This window comes from Anomaloglossus baeobatrachus, chromosome 5, assembly GCF_048569485.1.
Source record: "Anomaloglossus baeobatrachus isolate aAnoBae1 chromosome 5, aAnoBae1.hap1, whole genome shotgun sequence".
NCBI lineage: Eukaryota > Metazoa > Chordata > Amphibia > Anura > Aromobatidae > Anomaloglossus > Anomaloglossus baeobatrachus.
The window spans coordinates 117,949,638-117,967,280 of NC_134357.1; the positions used below are offsets into that span (position 1 = coordinate 117,949,638).

Here is a 17,643-nt window from a genome sequence, read left to right on the forward strand (position 1 = left end):
TAGAAAGAGAAATATTCCAATGGACCAAGAAACACCTACTAAATAGAATGGATGAAGGTGATGATGAGTATATTACCACTCTTACACTGAATGGCATATACACTTACACAGGTTTAGGCAATAAAACATTTAATGGGAGTGCTACATTCCCCAGGGTAAAATACAGCAGCTCCTCGTCCCCTCCGCACACACCGGTCTTTGCTCTTTATTCAGTTTCTTTACATTTTTTGCATAGTGTCAGTGGAAATGAGACACAACAGCTTTCCTCAAAGACATCACCTTGACTTTTCCAACTAAGCATGGATAGTAATTCTAAGAAATTTGCTACATTATACGATATTCTCTTTGTGAAGATTCCTTCTCCTAGATATTCCCCCAAAACCAGTGAGTGATATTACTGAAGTATAAAAACCACGGCAAGTCAGCCATGAAGTGAAGACCACCAGAGCAGGGGGCCGAGTGCTGAGGAGCAGAGGGCAGAAAAGTCACCAACGCTTCATAACTGCAGAGTCCAAACCTCCTCTGATATTAACATCAGCACAAAAAATGTGCCCTGGGAGCGGATTCATGTATTGGGTTTTCATGGCTGAGCATCTGCATTCAAGCCTTACACCACCAAACACAATGCCAAGCGTGGAATGGAGCGGTGTAACCCAGCTATTACTGGGCTCTGGAGCAGGGGAAACGTGTTCTGTGGGGTGACGGGTCACATTTCTCTATCTGGCATTTGATGGACAAGTCTGTTTTCTGTGACTGCCAGGAGAACGTTATCGTCCTGACTGCATTGTGCCATCTGTATAATTTGGTGGGGAGACATAATCCTATGGGGTTGGTTTTCAGAGCTCGGCCTTGGTATTTTAATTCCAGTGAAGGGAAATCTTAATTCAACAGTATAGAAAACATTATGGACAAATGTATATCTCCAACTTTGTGGTAACACATGGGGGGAGGCCTATTTTATTTTCCAGCATGACTGTGCCCCAAGCACAAAGCAAGGTCCACAAAGCCATGGTTGTGTGAGTTTTACTGCTGCGGTCCTGATCTCAACAACATTCAACACTTTTGAGATGAATTAGAATAGAGATTGTGAGCCAGGACCACCCATCCAACATCACTGTCTGACTTCATAAATGCCCCACAGACACCTTCAAAATCTTGTAGAGAGGGACTAACTCCAGTTTAATGGCGATGGATATAGAATGGGATATCATCGAACTCTCTAACCCCATACTTATGTCCATATAGTATATATAGTGTGCCTCCCCTATTTCCTCATAGATTGTAAGCTTGCGATCTTTGCTATCACCCCTTTTGATGTCTGTTGAATTGTGTTATTCTGTAATATCCCATATTGTTTGTGCATGTCCCCTCTGAATTGTAAAGCGCTGGGGAAAATGTCTGGCACTATGTAAATAAATATTATTATTATACGTATAAAAACAGTCATTTATTTGTTATAATGTACTCATCATATTATTCCCATACATTTATAAACCCCCATAGACTTTATTATACATCATTTTATTGAATCTCATTGGCTGCAGGGCTTGTGCTCAGCATTCTAGAATGTTATGACCTCACAGATTCATCGCCATGGTCACCTCTGCCTGGATATTATGACATCATGAAGGGTATATAAGGAACCGCTCACCTAGACTTTCTTTGAGGGTTATAGAAGGAGTATAGAGAGTGAGTACATGTATCTTACACTCCGGTTCTGTCATTATTATTTCCCTTTTCCTCTCTATATACTCTTCTGATTTCTTATGACAATTTTCCTTTATTCCCCAATTCTCATATCCCATGCATGTTTTGATCAGAAAACCTTGTATGTGTTAATTAGCCAGTAGTTATGGAATATTGACTATTGATGTCATTGGTATTAGCATTAGGGTAATTATAAGGAAACTTCTCTCTATTTATCCCATTCAGGATTTTGCGGTTAAACAAGAGAAAAATGTCGAGAACAATTCAAAAAGCATTTTATGTAAGTCCGAAATAACAACAGTCATGTGATTCAGAACAGTGATTGCAATGTTATTTCTATCCAGATGTGTAAATGAATTGCTGTTGTCTGTTCTTTATGCACGTCACGGGCAGGTGGCGGTTCACCTGTCACTGAGAGAAAACACAGACAGCTCCGTGCAGACAGCAGCCACCAGCAGCTGACCGGCACGGGAAGAGGTGCGGGGGACCAATTACAGCGGTCCCCCTGCTCTCCGATCACTGTGATTGGATAGTGAATGTAACTATTCCAATCACAGCATGTATCCAATGCGGGAAACAGCAGCGCGGCTCCGACTGTCCTCAGTGACTGTGCTGCTGTCAGAGAAATAAAGTCTAAATCACTGTGTCACCCCAGTCTACTGGTCATTCCACCCATCTCCTGTCATTTGTGATATATTATTTATATATATATATATATATATATATATATATATATATATATATATATATATATATTATATATACACACACACACAGTTTATTTTTTTTTTTTTTTACACGCACACACAAACTCAGCTTTATAATTTATTTATATATATATATATATATATATATATATATATATATATATATATATATATATATATATATATATATATTATACATACTGTATTACCCGGCCTCGCCCGGGTTAATAACTGTTGTTAACAAAATAGAATGTATTAACAAAAATGTATTCTGCACACAAAACAAATAGACATGTAATTATTAAAAGGCAAAAACTAAGCTAATAGAAGCATTTCACAACATATATTTCAACACCACAGATATTCCACACAGATGTACCTAAATTGGCCAAGTAATGTGCTCCGTCTGTCTCTTTCCCCGTCTGTCTCTTTCCCCGTCTCTTTGTCTGTGTCTTTTCCTGTCTGTCTCTTTCCCCGTCTGTCTCTATCAAGGTCTGTGTCTTTCCCCATCTATCTTTGTCTGTCTCTCTGGCTGTCTCCTCCTTCCCTGTCTGCCTGTCTCTGTCCCGGTCTGCATGTCTGTCTGTCTCTTTCCCCGTCTGTCTCTTTCCAGGTCTGTCTCTTTCCAGGTCCGTCTCTTTCCAGGTCTGTCTCTTTCCAGGTCTGTCTCTTTCCCTGTCTGTCTCTTTCCCTGTCTGTCTCTTTCACCGTTTGTCTCTGTCTGTCTCTTTCCCTGTCTGTCTCTGTCTCTCTCTATGCGTCTCCCCACCGACATCTTATTACCTCACATATAAGCTTCTTATACTATGAATGTCTTTTGTTCCTATAGCAACCACTCACAGCTCCTACTAATAACCTGTAGTTCCAGGCTCCATTTACTTTAATGAAGGCATGTTTTTTGGAGAGTAACTGTAAAGCGCGGGGTTAAATTTTCCTGTCAAAACATAGTCTACGACGTTCCCTGGGTCACATGAGGTGTCTGTGTAAAATGTTGTGATTGTAAATGCGATGGTGCGGATACACTTTTCGTTTCACTTTTTCCCCATTATGTAGATAGGGGCAAAATTGATTGGTAAATTGGAACGCGCTTTGCCCGGGTTAATAACTGTTGTTAACAAAGTAGAATGTATTAACAAAAATTTATTCTGCACACAAAAAACACAAAACAAATAGATATAAATGTAATTATTAAAAGGCAAAAACTAAGCTAATAGAAGCATTTCACAACATATATTTAAACACCACAGACATTCTACACAGATTTAACTAAATTGGCAAAGTAATGTGCTCCGTCTGCCTCTCTCCCCGTCTGCCTCTCTCCCCGTCTGCCTCTCTCCCCATCTGCCTCTCTCTGTCTGTCTATTTTTTTGTCTGTCTCTATTTCTGTCTCTTTCCCCGTCAGTCTCTTTCCCCGTCAGTCTCTTTCCCCGTCAGTCTCTTTCCCCGTCAGTCTCTTTCCCCGTCAGTCTCTTTCCCCGTCAGTCTCTTTCCAGGTCTGTCTCTTTCCCCGTCAGTCTCTTTCCCCGTCAGTCTCTTTCCCCGTCAGTCTCTTTCCCCGTCAGTCTCTTTCCCCGTCAGTCTCTTTCCCCGTCAGTCTCTTTCCCCGTCAGTCTCTTTCCCCGTCAGTCTCTTTCCCCGTCAGTCTCTTTCCCCGTCAGTCTCTTTCCCCGTCAGTCTCTTTCCCCGTCAGTCTCTTTCCCCGTCAGTCTCTTTCCCCGTCAGTCTCTTTCCCCATCAGTCTCTTTCCCCATCAGTCTCTTTCCCCATCAGTCTCTTTCCCCATCAGTCTCTTTCCAGGTCTGTCTCTATTTCAGTCTCTTTCCCCGTCTGTCTCTTTCCCCGTCTGTCTCTTTCCCCGTCTGTCTCTTTCCCCGTCTGTCTCTTTCCCCGTCTGTCTCTTTCCCCGTCTGTCTCTTTCCCCGTCTGTCTCTTTCCCCGTCTGTCTCTTTCCCCGTCTGTCTCTTTCCAGGTCTGTCTCTTTCCAGGTCTGTCTCTTTCCAGGTCTGTCTCTTTCCAGGTCTGTCTCTTTCCAGGTCTGTCTCTTTCCAGGTCTGTCTCTTTCCAGGTCTGTCTCTTTCCAGGTCTGTCTCTTTCCAGGTCTGTCTCTTTCCAGGTCTGTCTCTTTCCAGGTCTGTCTCTTTCCAGGTCTGTCTCTATCTGTGTAACGCCTGCCTGGATCCACAGACTCAGATGGGCTGTAACGGGGAGGCTAGAGGGAAGCCACTCACCAAGTAGGACCCCCAGAACCCTGAAACCCTTTAACCCCTATACAGGGATTTGGAATTACACAGGGAACTGGAGATCACTACCTGTGGAAGGCTGCAGTCCGATGAGAGTAGTAGTCGGGCAGGGTCAAACCAGGAATAGCGGAACAGGGACAGAATCGGCTGGCAGTGACGTAGTCAGCAAATCCGGGTCGGGCAGCAAGGTACAAAAACAGTAGGCAGAAGAGTAGTCAAAACACGCAGAAGTCAACACCGGAATCACCAACAGAATAGGACGTAACAGGAGCCAGGAAAATCAGAACTATATCTGGCAGTAATCATGTGGCAGGAGGGGAAATAAGAAGGGTGTGGTGTCTTCCCATTGGCTGTAGCTGAACGCTGGCAACTTCAGCTGGAAGACACATGCCACCCACAGTCAGCCAGCGGTACTACAGATCCCAAGCTAACCCAGCCCAGTGGATGATCGGAGCCTGCGCCCACTGGTGCCGCTGGCGTCGACTTCTCTCCCATCAACAGCACCATCCACGGCAGGAACACGGCGTCGCCTGGCGATCGGAGCAGAAGTCGCTGGAGCAGACTCCGGCGGTGACGTAACAGTACCCCCCCCCCCCTCCACGAGGGGCCTCCGGACCCTCAAAACCTGGCTTCCCAGGAAATTGGAGGTGAAACCGTCGGACCAGACCCCTAGCATGAACATCGCTCGCAGGAACCCATGACCTCTCCTCAGGGCCGTAACCCCTCCAATGCACCAAATACTGTACCGCCCCTCTGACAATACGGGAATCAAGTATTCTCTGTACCTCATACTCCAAGTTACCTTCCACCAAAACAGGAGGAGGAGGGTCACTGACTGGGTGAATGGGGACACGATATAACTTGAGGAGGGACTTATGGAACACATTCGATATCTTGAAGGATGCGGGGAGTTGCAGGCGGAAAGCTGTGGGATTAATTACCTCGATTATCTCGTATGGTCCAATAAATCTCGGACCCAACTTAGCAGAAGGGACCTTGAGTTTAATATTCTGAGTGGATAACCATACCTTGTCCCCAACTCCAAGGCTAGGGCCCTTGGAACGTCTCTTATTAGCAGAGGAGGCTTGACCAACCTTTGCCTTCTTGAGGTTCTCTTTCACCTCAGACCAGATAGCCTTCAATTTGTCCACAGTTGATTCAGCCTCAGGAGTATCCACCACAGCGGAAGAAAAAGAACCAAAACGTGGATGCAACCCTAAATTGCAGAAAAAGGGGGTAGTCTTGATGGATTCCTGATACTGATTATTGATAGCGAACTCAGCCTGCGGCAGATATTCCACCCAGTCAGACTGATGGTCAGACACAACACTGGAGATATTGTTCAAGGGTTTGATTGGAACGTTCGGTCTGACCATTGGTCTCTGGGTGGTAGGCAGATGAAAAAGATAGCTCTGTATTGATCTTTTTACAAAACGCCCTCCAGAATTTCGAGACGAACTGTGTTCCTCGGTCAGAAACAATATTTTCCGGAACCCCGTGTAACCGCACAATATGCCTAATAAACAACTTGCTACGAGTTTCAGAAATGGGTACTCCGGACAGAGGAACAAAATGACACTGTTTGCTGAATCTATCCACTACTTCCCAGATACAAGTCTTCCCTTCTGAGGGTGGAAGGTCAGTGATGAAGTCCATGGAGAGATGTGTCCAAGGGCTTACTGGAGTAGGTAGGGACTGGAGAAATCCGGCAGGGCGGGTACGGGGTGTCTTGGCTCGAGCACAAGTTTCACAAGCCAGTACATATTCCTTACAATCTTTCGCTACGGTTGGCCACCAAAAATTCCTGGTTACTAATCGGAGGGTATTGCTGATACCAGGGTGACCTGCCAGCACAGAATTGTGGGATTCCTGGAGTACCCGTAGGCGCAGTGAGGGGGCGACAAACAGTTTATGGACAAGGGTGGCTTCAGGAGCTTGGTCTTGGGTATTATGGACCTCTTCTATCAAATCTAAGGAAACCGATGACATAATAATGCCTTTAGCTAAAATATACACTGGTTCAGAGTTTTCAGACTGAGAGGGACAGAAGCTACGGGAAAGTGCATCAGCTCTGGTGTTCTTGGTACCGGGCCGGAATGTTACCACAAAATCAAATCTGGAGAAGAACAATGCCCACCTAGCTTGCCTAGGATTGAGTCTCTTAGCAGATTCCAGATAAGTGAGGTTCTTATGGTCTGTGATGACTGTGACCTTATGTTTGGCGCCTTCGAGGAAGTGGCACCATTCCTCGAAGGCCCATTTAATTGCCAACAGCTCACGATTACCAATGTCATAATTTCTCTCTGTGGGAGAAAACTTGCGAGAAAAGAAGGCACAAGGACGAAGCTGAGTGAGAGACGGAGTACCTTGTGATAGCACCGCTCCCACTCCAACCTAGGATGCATCGACTTCCACAATAAACGGACGCATAAGGTCAGGCTGAACCAGAATCGGATCTGAGGAGAAACATTCTTTTAAGTTTGAAAAGGCATGGATCGCCTCTGGCTTCCAATTAACCACATCAGCTCCCTTTTTAGTCAAATCGGTGAGGGGTTTGGCGATTTTGGAAAAATCTCTAATGAATTTGCGATAATAATTAGCGAATCCAAGGAAACGCTGCAAGGCTTTCAGAGACTTGGGATGCACCCACTCCTTAGGGTATGTGCGCACGTTGCTTTTTACCTGCTTTTTTGCTGCTTTTTCTTCTGCGCTGTTTAATGCCAAAATGGATGTGTTCTTCTATTCAAGCAAAGTCTATGGGAATTTGGGTTTCTTGTTCACACTATGTTGTTCAAAATGCTGCCTTTTTGAGGCAGAACTTTGGTCAAAAACTCAGCTTTTCAAAGAAGCAACATGTCAATTGTTTTTGCCATTTGGGTTTTGCACTGCAAAGCTGAGTTTTTGACCAAAGTTCTGCCACAAAAAGGCAGCATTTTGAACAACATAGTGTGAACAAGAAACCCAAATTCCCATAGACTTTGCTTGAATAGAAGAACACATCCATTTTGCCATTAAACAGCGCAGAAGAAAAAGCAGCAAAAAAGCAGGTAAAAAGCAGGTAAAAAGCAACGTGCGCACATACCCTTAATCGGTTGAAGCTTAGAGGGATCCATGCGGAAGCCTTCTGCAGACAATATATAACCCAGGAAAATAACCTCTGCCTCAAAAAAAAACAAAACACATTTCTCATATTTAGCACATAGGGAATTCTCCCTGAGTCTCTGGAGTACAGTGCGGACATGTTGGACATGTGACGTAGCATCAGGAGAATAAATCAGGATATCATCCAGATAGACCACCACATATTGACCACAAATATCTCTGAAAATGTCATTAAAGTTCTGGAACACAGCCGGCGCATTACTTAATCCAAAAGGCATTACCAGGTACTCATAATGTCCCTCTGGAGTATTAAATGCAGTTTTCCACTCATCACCTTCTCTGATACGGATGAGGTTATATGCTCCCCTGAGATCCAGCTTAGTGAACTCCTTAGGGCTCCTATGAGCTGGTTAAACAGATCGGGGATGAGTGGCAGAGGGTACTGATTCTTTACAGTAATAGCATTTAGTTCACGGTAGTCAATACAAGGTCTGAGGCCACCATCTTTCTTATCAACGAAAAAGAATCCAGCGCCGACTGGTGACCTGGATGGTCTGATGAACCCTCTCTGCAGACTGTCTGCTATATAATCTTTCATGGCCTGACGCTCCGGACCAGAAATATTATATATTTTACCCTTGGGGAGTCGGGAATTGGGGACCAAATGTATGGGGCAGTCATAGTCTCTGTGCGGAGGTAATTTTTCAGATTCAGATACAGAAAACACATCAGCAAATTCCCTGACTTCATAAGGTATGAAGATAGGTTCAGCTCTAGTCAGGTTCACAGATAAAGACATACACGTCTCCTGACACTCAGGGCTCCAGCGCACAATCTCACCCTTGTGCCAGTCTATGACCGGGTTATGCTTAGCCATGGCATGCCCAAAACCACCGCTGACATCAGATTTTCAAGAACAAAAAATGACACAGATTCTACATGCAGAGCACCAACAAGCATGGAGATCTCTGGAGTTACAAAAGTAACCACACCCTGCGTGAGGGGTGTACTGTCAATAGCAGAAATTCTAATAGGTGCATTTAACCTTAGCAAAGTCAAACCCAGCTCTTTTTTTACAATAGTGTCTATAAAATTAGCAGCAGAGCCACAATCAACAAAGGCCTGCAGCTGCACAGATTTTCCCTGGTGAGACAATGAGACAGGTAACATTAACCTCATAGGGTCTGCAGGAAGTACCTGGGCACCTGAGCGGGTATCCTGGGGTCCGCTCAGGTGGTGCTGCTGCCTTGGAAGCGATTGCCTCTCTGATCCAGGCACTCCACCACGTGATCTGCTCCCTTGCAGTCGATGGGACTCTGGACATGCTGAGGTAGGTACTGCAGCGGGGGCTTGGACCTGAGCAGACCTGAGGTCCTGCACTTGCTGTGTCAGTCCATGTACAAGCCCAGAAAGGGTGTGCACCTGATTTAGCACAGCATGGAGAGAATCCATTTTTTTTTTTTCTCTCCTGGTTAGAGGGCCAGATATAATGTAACGCCTGCCTGGATCCACAGACTCAGATGGGCTGTAACGGGGAGGCTAGAGGGAAGCCACTCACCAAGTAGGACCCCCAGAACCCTGAAACCCTTTAACCCCTATACAGGGATTTGGAATTACACAGGGAACTGGAGATCACTACCTGTGGAAGGCTGCAGTCCGATGAGAGTAGTAGTCGGGCAGGGTCAAACCAGGAATAGCGGAACAGGGACAGAATCGGCTGGCAGTGACGTAGTCAGCAAACGTAGCAGAGGTCAGATCCGGGTCGGGCAGCAAGGTACAAAAACAGTAGACAGAAGAGTAGTCAAAACACGCAGAAGTCAACGCAGGAATCACCAACAGAATAGGATGTAACAGGAGCCAGGAAAAATCAGAACTATATCTGGCAGTAATCATGTGACAGGAGGGGAAATAAGAAGGGTGTGGTGTCTTCCCATTGGCTGTAGCTGAACGCTGGCAACTTCAGCTGGAAGACACGTGCCACCCACAGTCAGCCAGCGGTACTACAGATCCCAAGCTAACCCAGCCCAGTGGATGATCGGAGCCTGCGCCCACTGGTGCCGCTGGCGTCGACTTCTCTCCCATCACCAGCACCATCCACGGAAGGAACACGGCGTCGCCTGGCGATCGGAGCAGAAGTCGCTGGAGCAGACTCCGGCGGTGACGTAACAATCTGTCTCTTTCACCGTCTGTCTGTCTGTCTCTTTTACCGTCTGTCTCTTTCCCTGTCTGTCTCTATCTCTCTGTCTGTCTCTCTGTCTGTCTCTCTCTGTCTCTCTCTATCCGTCTCCTCACCGACATCTTATTACCTCACATATAAGCTTCTTATACTAACAATGTCTTTTGTTCCTATAGCAACCAATCACAGCTCCTACTAATAACCTGTAGTTCCAGGCTCCATTGACTTTAATGCAGGCATGTTTTTTGGAGAGTAACTGTAAAGCGCGGGGTTAAATTTTCCTGTCAAAACATAGTCTACAACGTTCCCTGGGTCACATGAGGTGTCTGTGCAAAATTTTGTGACTGTAAATGCGATGGTGCGGATACACTTTTCGTTTCACTTTTTCCCCATTATGTAGATAGGAGCAAAATTGATTGGTAAATTGTAACGCGCGGGGTTAAAATTTCGCCTCACAACATAGCCTATGACGCTCTCAGGATCCAGACGTGTGAGTGTGCAAAATTTTGTGGCTGTAGCTGCGACGGTGCAGATGCCAATCCCGGACACACACACACACACACACATATACACACATATACACATTCAGCTTTATATATTAGATATATATATATATATATATATATATATATATATATATATATATATATATATATATATATATATATGCGCACAAACATACATGACTTTTATTTCAATGTAATTTTCTCCTGTGCAACCATCATTAGGCAGCTTTAGTTATGTGTAGGTCATTGGGGGGAAATTAATTTAGAAAAAGTTAGCTAGGGCTGGCGCTAGGGTAGAGGAATTAACGTAAGGTAGAGGTTTAGCGACTTTGTATTATATGAAAAATATATATAAAAAGTATAAATAAATAGGTAGATAGATAAAATCCACCTACACACTGCAGTCTCATATTTGGAGACCAGAGGAGAATGGGGGAAGATTTACCTAGTGGGCAGAATTGTCCCCGGTCAGCACTAACCATGCAGGGTGCACAAACTTCTGCATTGGCCCCGTTTTCCTTTTTTGTTAATTAAAGAATTTAAAAGATGAATATACTTTTTTTCTAAAATACAAAGGAAAGGGGTCATCTTTATGAATATCACAAGTCCAACATATAATGGGAAAGTTCCCTACCCACCAAGCTTCAACAACTGAAGTATAAATTATGTAGGAAAGGGTAAATTCCCACAGTAAGAAGCCAAACATGGGAATAAAAGATATCATTATATTAACAAAAAATGGATAAAATTTACATAATAAAAAGAAAGAATACCATAGTAAAAAACAATAGAGAGACGGCCATATAATCTATATATATAATTGCCTTATTCTGTCTGTCTGTCTGTCTGTCTATCTGTCTGTCTGTCTTGCTCCAAAATTGTGTCCTTACGGTGACACAAAGCTGATTGGCCGCTGGGCTCGCCATGGCCCCGCCCCCCGCACAGATTGGCCGCTCGCCCAGGCTGCGCCCCCACACGGATTGGCCGGCCGCTCGCCCAGGCTCCGCCCCCCCCACAGATTGGCCTCTCGCCCCGGCACCCTGCAGGCATTGGCAATTCGGCCACGCCCCGTCACCCTCACGCAATGCACGCTAGCTCTGGCCCCGCCCCCCCACGCATTCCCCGAACCGACACGGTCAGGGAGCCATGACTACCAGGTGAGTACTGTACCCCCGGGAGCCCACATCAGCGTACGCCGCCAAACCAGCCGACACATACCCTCGCATTGCTGGGGCTGGCCGGCGTATGCTGGTGTGGGCTCCCGTGCGAGCGGGGGACGAGATACGCTGGTAACCATGGTAGCATAGTTACCAGCGCATCAAGGTCCTGCAGCGGCGGAAAATACACACACACACGCACATAACAGCACACACACATACACACACACACACACATCAGATCACACTCTCTCACACACACATCACATCGCATCCACACATCAAGGTCCTGCAGCGGCGGAACATACACACACGCACACACATAACAGCACACACACACACATACACACACACACACATCAGATCACACTCACTCTCACACACACATCACACACACATCACATCGCATCCACATACTCACAACATCCTGGGATATCGCTTGCTTCTCGGCGGCGATACTGTGCTGTGAGCTTCCAGGACCTGCCGGAGGATCACATGGCCAGAAGCATGTGGTATCTCTGGATGTTGTGAGTATAAGCGCGTATGTGCGATATCGTCAATGTGTGTGTGCGTGAGTGTATGCGATCGGGTGTGTGTGAGTGTATGCGATCGGGTGTGTGTGAGTGTATGCGATCGGGTGTGTGTGAGTGTATACGATCGGGTGTGTGAGTGTCGGCAGAGGAGCACGGCATGCTGGAGGAGGCTGGGAGGAGAGTGGCTGATCCTGGGGAAGACTGGGATGGGGAGGCTGAGAGAAGAGAGGCTGAGGCTGGGGTACGCTGGGAGGAGAGAGGCTGATGCTGGGGACCGAAAAGGCTGATGCTGGGAGGAGAGAGGCTGATGCTGGGGGAGGCTGAGGCTGGGGTAGGCTGGGAGGAGAGAGACTGATGCTGATGCTGGGAGGAGAGAGGCTTATGCTGGGGGAGGCTGAGGCTGGGGTAGGCTGGGAGGAGAGAGGCTGATGCTGGGAAGAGAGAGGCTGATGCTGGGAAGAGAGAGGCTGATGCTGGGAGGAGAGAGGCTGATGCTGGGGGAGGCTGAGGCTGGGGTAGGCTGGGAGGAGAGAGGCTGATGCTGGGAGGAGAGAGGCTGATGCTGGGGACAGAAAAGGCTGATGCTGGGAGGAGAGAGGCTGATTCTGGGATGAGAGAGGCTGATGCTGGGAGGAGAGAGGCTGATGCTGGGGGAGGCTGAGGCTGGGGTAGGCTGGGAGGAGAGAGGCTGATGCTGGGAGGAGAGAGGCTGATGCTGGGAGGAGAGAGGCTGATGCTGGGGACAGAAAAGGCTGATGCTGGGATGAGAGAGGCTGATGCTGGGATGAGAGAGGCTGATGCTGGGGACAGAGAGGCTGATGCTGGGGACAGAGAGGCTGATGCTGCGGGTAGAGAGGCTGATGCTGCGGGTAGAGAGGCTGATGCTGCGGGTAGAGAGGCTGATGCTGCGGGTAGAGAGGCTGATGCTGGGAGGAGAGAGGCTGATGCTGCGGGCAGAGAGGCTGATGCTGCGGGTAGAGAGGCTGCTGCTGGTGCAGCATGGGGGATGGAGCACGATGGGGGGTGCGCAGCATGGGGGATGGAGCACGTTTGGGAGTGCGCAGCATGGCGGATGGAGCACGTTTGGGAGTGCGCAGCATGTCGGATGGAGCACGTTTGGGAGTGCGCAGCATGGCGGATGGAGCACGTTTGGGAGTGCGCAGCATGGCGGATGGAGCACGTTTGGGAGTGCGCAGCATGGCGGATGGAGCACGTTTGGGAGTGCGCAGCATGGCGGATGGAGCACGTTTGGGAGTGCGCAGCATGGCGGATGGACCACGTTTGGGAGTGCGCAGCATGGCGGATGGAGCACGTTTGGGAGTGCGCAGCATGGCGGATGGAGCACGTTTGGGAGTGCGCAGCATGGCGGATGGAGCACGATGGGGAGTGCGGAGTATGGCGGATGGAGCACGTTTGGGAGTGCGCGGCATGGCGGATGGAGCACGTTTGGGAGTGCGCAGCATGGCGGATGGAGCACGTTTGGGAGTGCGCAGCATGGCGGATGGAGCACGTTTGGGAGTGCACAGCATGGGAGATGGAGCACGATGGGGCGTGCGCAGCATAGGGGATGGAGCACGATGGGGAGTGCGCTGCATGGGGGATGGAGGACGATGGGGAGTGCGCTGCATGGGGGATGGAGCACGATGGGAAGTGCACACCTCCCCCCAACACACACACACGCGCGCGCACTGCACAACACACCACACACACACACTGGGAACCACAAACAACTGCCCTACACAGACACCCACACACACAGATAACGCTGCACACACACAACACCCAACACACAAACACCGCGGCACACACAAATATACGCACATACCGCACAACACACACATTGCATAAAACATACCTCCCCCCAAAACACACCACACACACACAAACCGCGCAACACACACACACACAACGCTACAGACACACAGCGCTCCACAAACAACGCAACACACATACAACACCGCTCTCACCCCCCGTCACACCCAGACAACACCCAGAACATGTACAGCCCCTACACAAACACTTGGTAACTACACACAACAACATCTATATATATATATATATATATATATATATATATATATATATATAATAAAAATCATACATGAACTACACAATACGTAAATTCTAGAATACCCGATGCGTAGAATCGGGCCACCTTCTAGTCCTTAATAATTACAGTAAATATATGTGAAAAAACACCAGGCCACAATAAAAATATGTGCATACAAAATGCCCCTATATAATATACTTAAGGTATCTATACTAAATACCACATAAAGTCTATGTACCAGAGATTCAATGGAAAGTGCATAATAAATAATACAAAAATAACATATATGTATACAAGAAACTGAAGGTGTGATGTTATACGAGTGCGAGATGAAATATCTCAGATATTAACTAATCCTATAAAATGAGTGAAAACCCATGTGTACTCATGAAATGCAATTATAAACAATTATATAACCGCACAGAATAAAGTGAATATTGTGCAATCAATACAAAGTGCTTAGACTAATGAAGCTACCAATGTCCACACTCTAGTACCAAGTTCTATGAGAAATATATATAGTCAGCTGTAGTGCCTAATAAAGACCAGTAGATGGTGCTCAACTAGAGTTGTACATTACAAAGTACAGGCACTGATCTAAGCTGTCCCACCATACAACTGATACATGAACTGAATAGCCATAATATGCAGGCACATTAGATACCTTGTTGGTGGTAGCGCTGTTAAAATAGAATGGCTGTGGAGGTCCCTCTACCCCAACACGCATTTCATCCAGCATTTTGCTATACCACCAACAAAGTATCTAATGTGCCTGCATATTATGGCTATTATCTATATTATCAGGCTGGGAAGGCCAATGATTATCTGGCCCTTCCCAACCTAAAAATAGCAGTCCGCAGTCGCCCCAGAAGTGGCACATCCAGTGCTTTTTTTGTAAAAAATATTTGCCGTTACGCTTCTCTGAGGCGAGGAGTCGGGGGAATGCTGTCGAGATTGTTGAGGAGTGGGGGAAGGGGGGTGCCGGTGCCAGTGGAGAGTGGACGATCATGTGAGCACAAGTATGAGATTTGTATACTTGTGGCCACATTCTGATTTGATGTGTCCAGCCTCGGTCAATTCATTTTCATTGAGCATGTCTGTTCACCACGTGACCACATCTATGTAAATCGCATACTTGCAGCTTCATAACCTCCCACTCTCACCGCCGGCACCAGAGAATCCTGACAGCGTGCAGTGTGCACACTATGAGAATTCAGAAGGCTGATGCTGCGGGTAGAGAGGCTGATGCTGCGGGTAGAGAGGCTGATGCTGGGAGGAGAGAGGCTGATGCTGCGGGCAGAGAGGCTGATGCTGCGGGTAGAGAGGCTGATGCTGCGGGTAGAGAGGCTGATGCTGCGGGTAGAGAGGCTGATGCTGGGAGGAGAGAGGCTGATGCTGCGGGCAGAGAGGCTGATGCTGCGGGTAGAGAGGCTGCTGCTGGTGCAGCATGGGGGATGGAGCACGATGGGGGGTGCGCAGCATGGGGGATGGAGCACGTTTGGGAGTGCGCAGCATGGCGGATGGAGCACGTTTGGGAGTGCGCAGCATGTCGGATGGAGCACGTTTGGGAGTGCGCAGCATGGCGGATGGAGCACGTTTGGGAGTGCGCAGCATGGCGGATGGAGCACGTTTGGGAGTGCGCAGCATGGCGGATGGAGCACGTTTGGGAGTGCGCAGCATGGCGGATGGAGCACGTTTGGGAGTGCGCAGCATGGCGGATGGACCACGTTTGGGAGTGCGCAGCATGGCGGATGGAGCACGTTTGGGAGTGCGCAGCATGGCGGATGGAGCACGTTTGGGAGTGCGCAGCATGGCGGATGGAGCACGATGGGGAGTGCGGAGTATGGCGGATGGAGCACGTTTGGGAGTGCGCGGCATGGCGGATGGAGCACGTTTGGGAGTGCGCAGCATGGCGGATGGAGCACGTTTGGGAGTGCGCAGCATGGCGGATGGAGCACGTTTGGGAGTGCACAGCATGGGAGATGGAGCACGATGGGGCGTGCGCAGCATAGGGGATGGAGCACGATGGGGAGTGCGCTGCATGGGGGATGGAGGACGATGGGGAGTGCGCTGCATGGGGGATGGAGCACGATGGGAAGTGCACACCTCCCCCCAACACACACACACGCGCGCGCACTGCACAACACACCACACACACACACTGGGAACCACAAACAACTGCCCTACACAGACACCCACACACACAGATAACGCTGCACACACACAACACCCAACACACAAACACCGCGGCACACACAAATATACGCACATACCGCACAACACACACATTGCATAAAACATACCTCCCCCCAAAACACACCACACACACACAAACCGCGCAACACACACACACACAACGCTACAGACACACAGCGCTCCACAAACAACGCAACACACATACAACACCGCTCTCACCCCCCGTCACACCCAGACAACACCCAGAACATGTACAGCCCCTACACAAACACTTGGTAACTACACACAACAACATCTATATATATATATATATATATATATATATATATATATATAATAAAAATCATACATGAACTACACAATACGTAAATTCTAGAATACCCGATGCGTAGAATCGGGCCACCTTCTAGTCCTTAATAATTACAGTAAATATATGTGAAAAAACACCAGGCCACAATAAAAATATGTGCATACAAAATGCCCCTATATAATATACTTAAGGTATCTATACTAAATACCACATAAAGTCTATGTACCAGAGATTCAATGGAAAGTGCATAATAAATAATACAAAAATAACATATATGTATACAAGAAACTGAAGGTGTGATGTTATACGAGTGCGAGATGAAATATCTCAGATATTAACTAATCCTATAAAATGAGTGAAAACCCATGTGTACTCATGAAATGCAATTATAAACAATTATATAACCGCACAGAATAAAGTGAATATTGTGCAATCAATACAAAGTGCTTAGACTAATGAAGCTACCAATGTCCACACTCTAGTACCAAGTTCTATGAGAAATATATATAGTCAGCTGTAGTGCCTAATAAAGACCAGTAGATGGTGCTCAACTAGAGTTGTACATTACAAAGTACAGGCACTGATCTAAGCTGTCCCACCATACAACTGATACATGAACTGAATAGCCATAATATGCAGGCACATTAGATACCTTGTTGGTGGTAGCGCTGTTAAAATAGAATGGCTGTGGAGGTCCCTCTACCCCAACACGCATTTCATCCAGCATTTTGCTATACCACCAACAAAGTATCTAATGTGCCTGCATATTATGGCTATTATCTATATTATCAGGCTGGGAAGGCCAATGATTATCTGGCCCTTCCCAACCTAAAAATAGCAGTCCGCAGTCGCCCCAGAAGTGGCACATCCAGTGCTTTTTTTGTAAAAAATATTTGCCGTTACGCTTCTCTGAGGCGAGGAGTCGGGGGAATGCTGTCGAGATTGTTGAGGAGTGGGGG

The 17,643-nt window shown here is 47.3% G+C and overlaps 1 long non-coding RNA gene across 1 annotated transcript in view; it reads left to right on the forward strand.

Annotated features, from left to right (window-relative positions):
* The first annotated feature begins 1,932 nt into the window (after positions 1 to 1,932).
* LOC142309767 (uncharacterized) overlaps positions 1,933 to 17,643 on the forward strand; it is a 30,612-nt gene continuing 14,901 nt past the window's right edge. The window contains exon 1 of the long non-coding RNA XR_012753990.1: positions 1,933 to 1,987. This is a non-coding gene — a long non-coding RNA (uncharacterized LOC142309767). The remainder of the gene's footprint in view (positions 1,988 to 17,643) is intronic.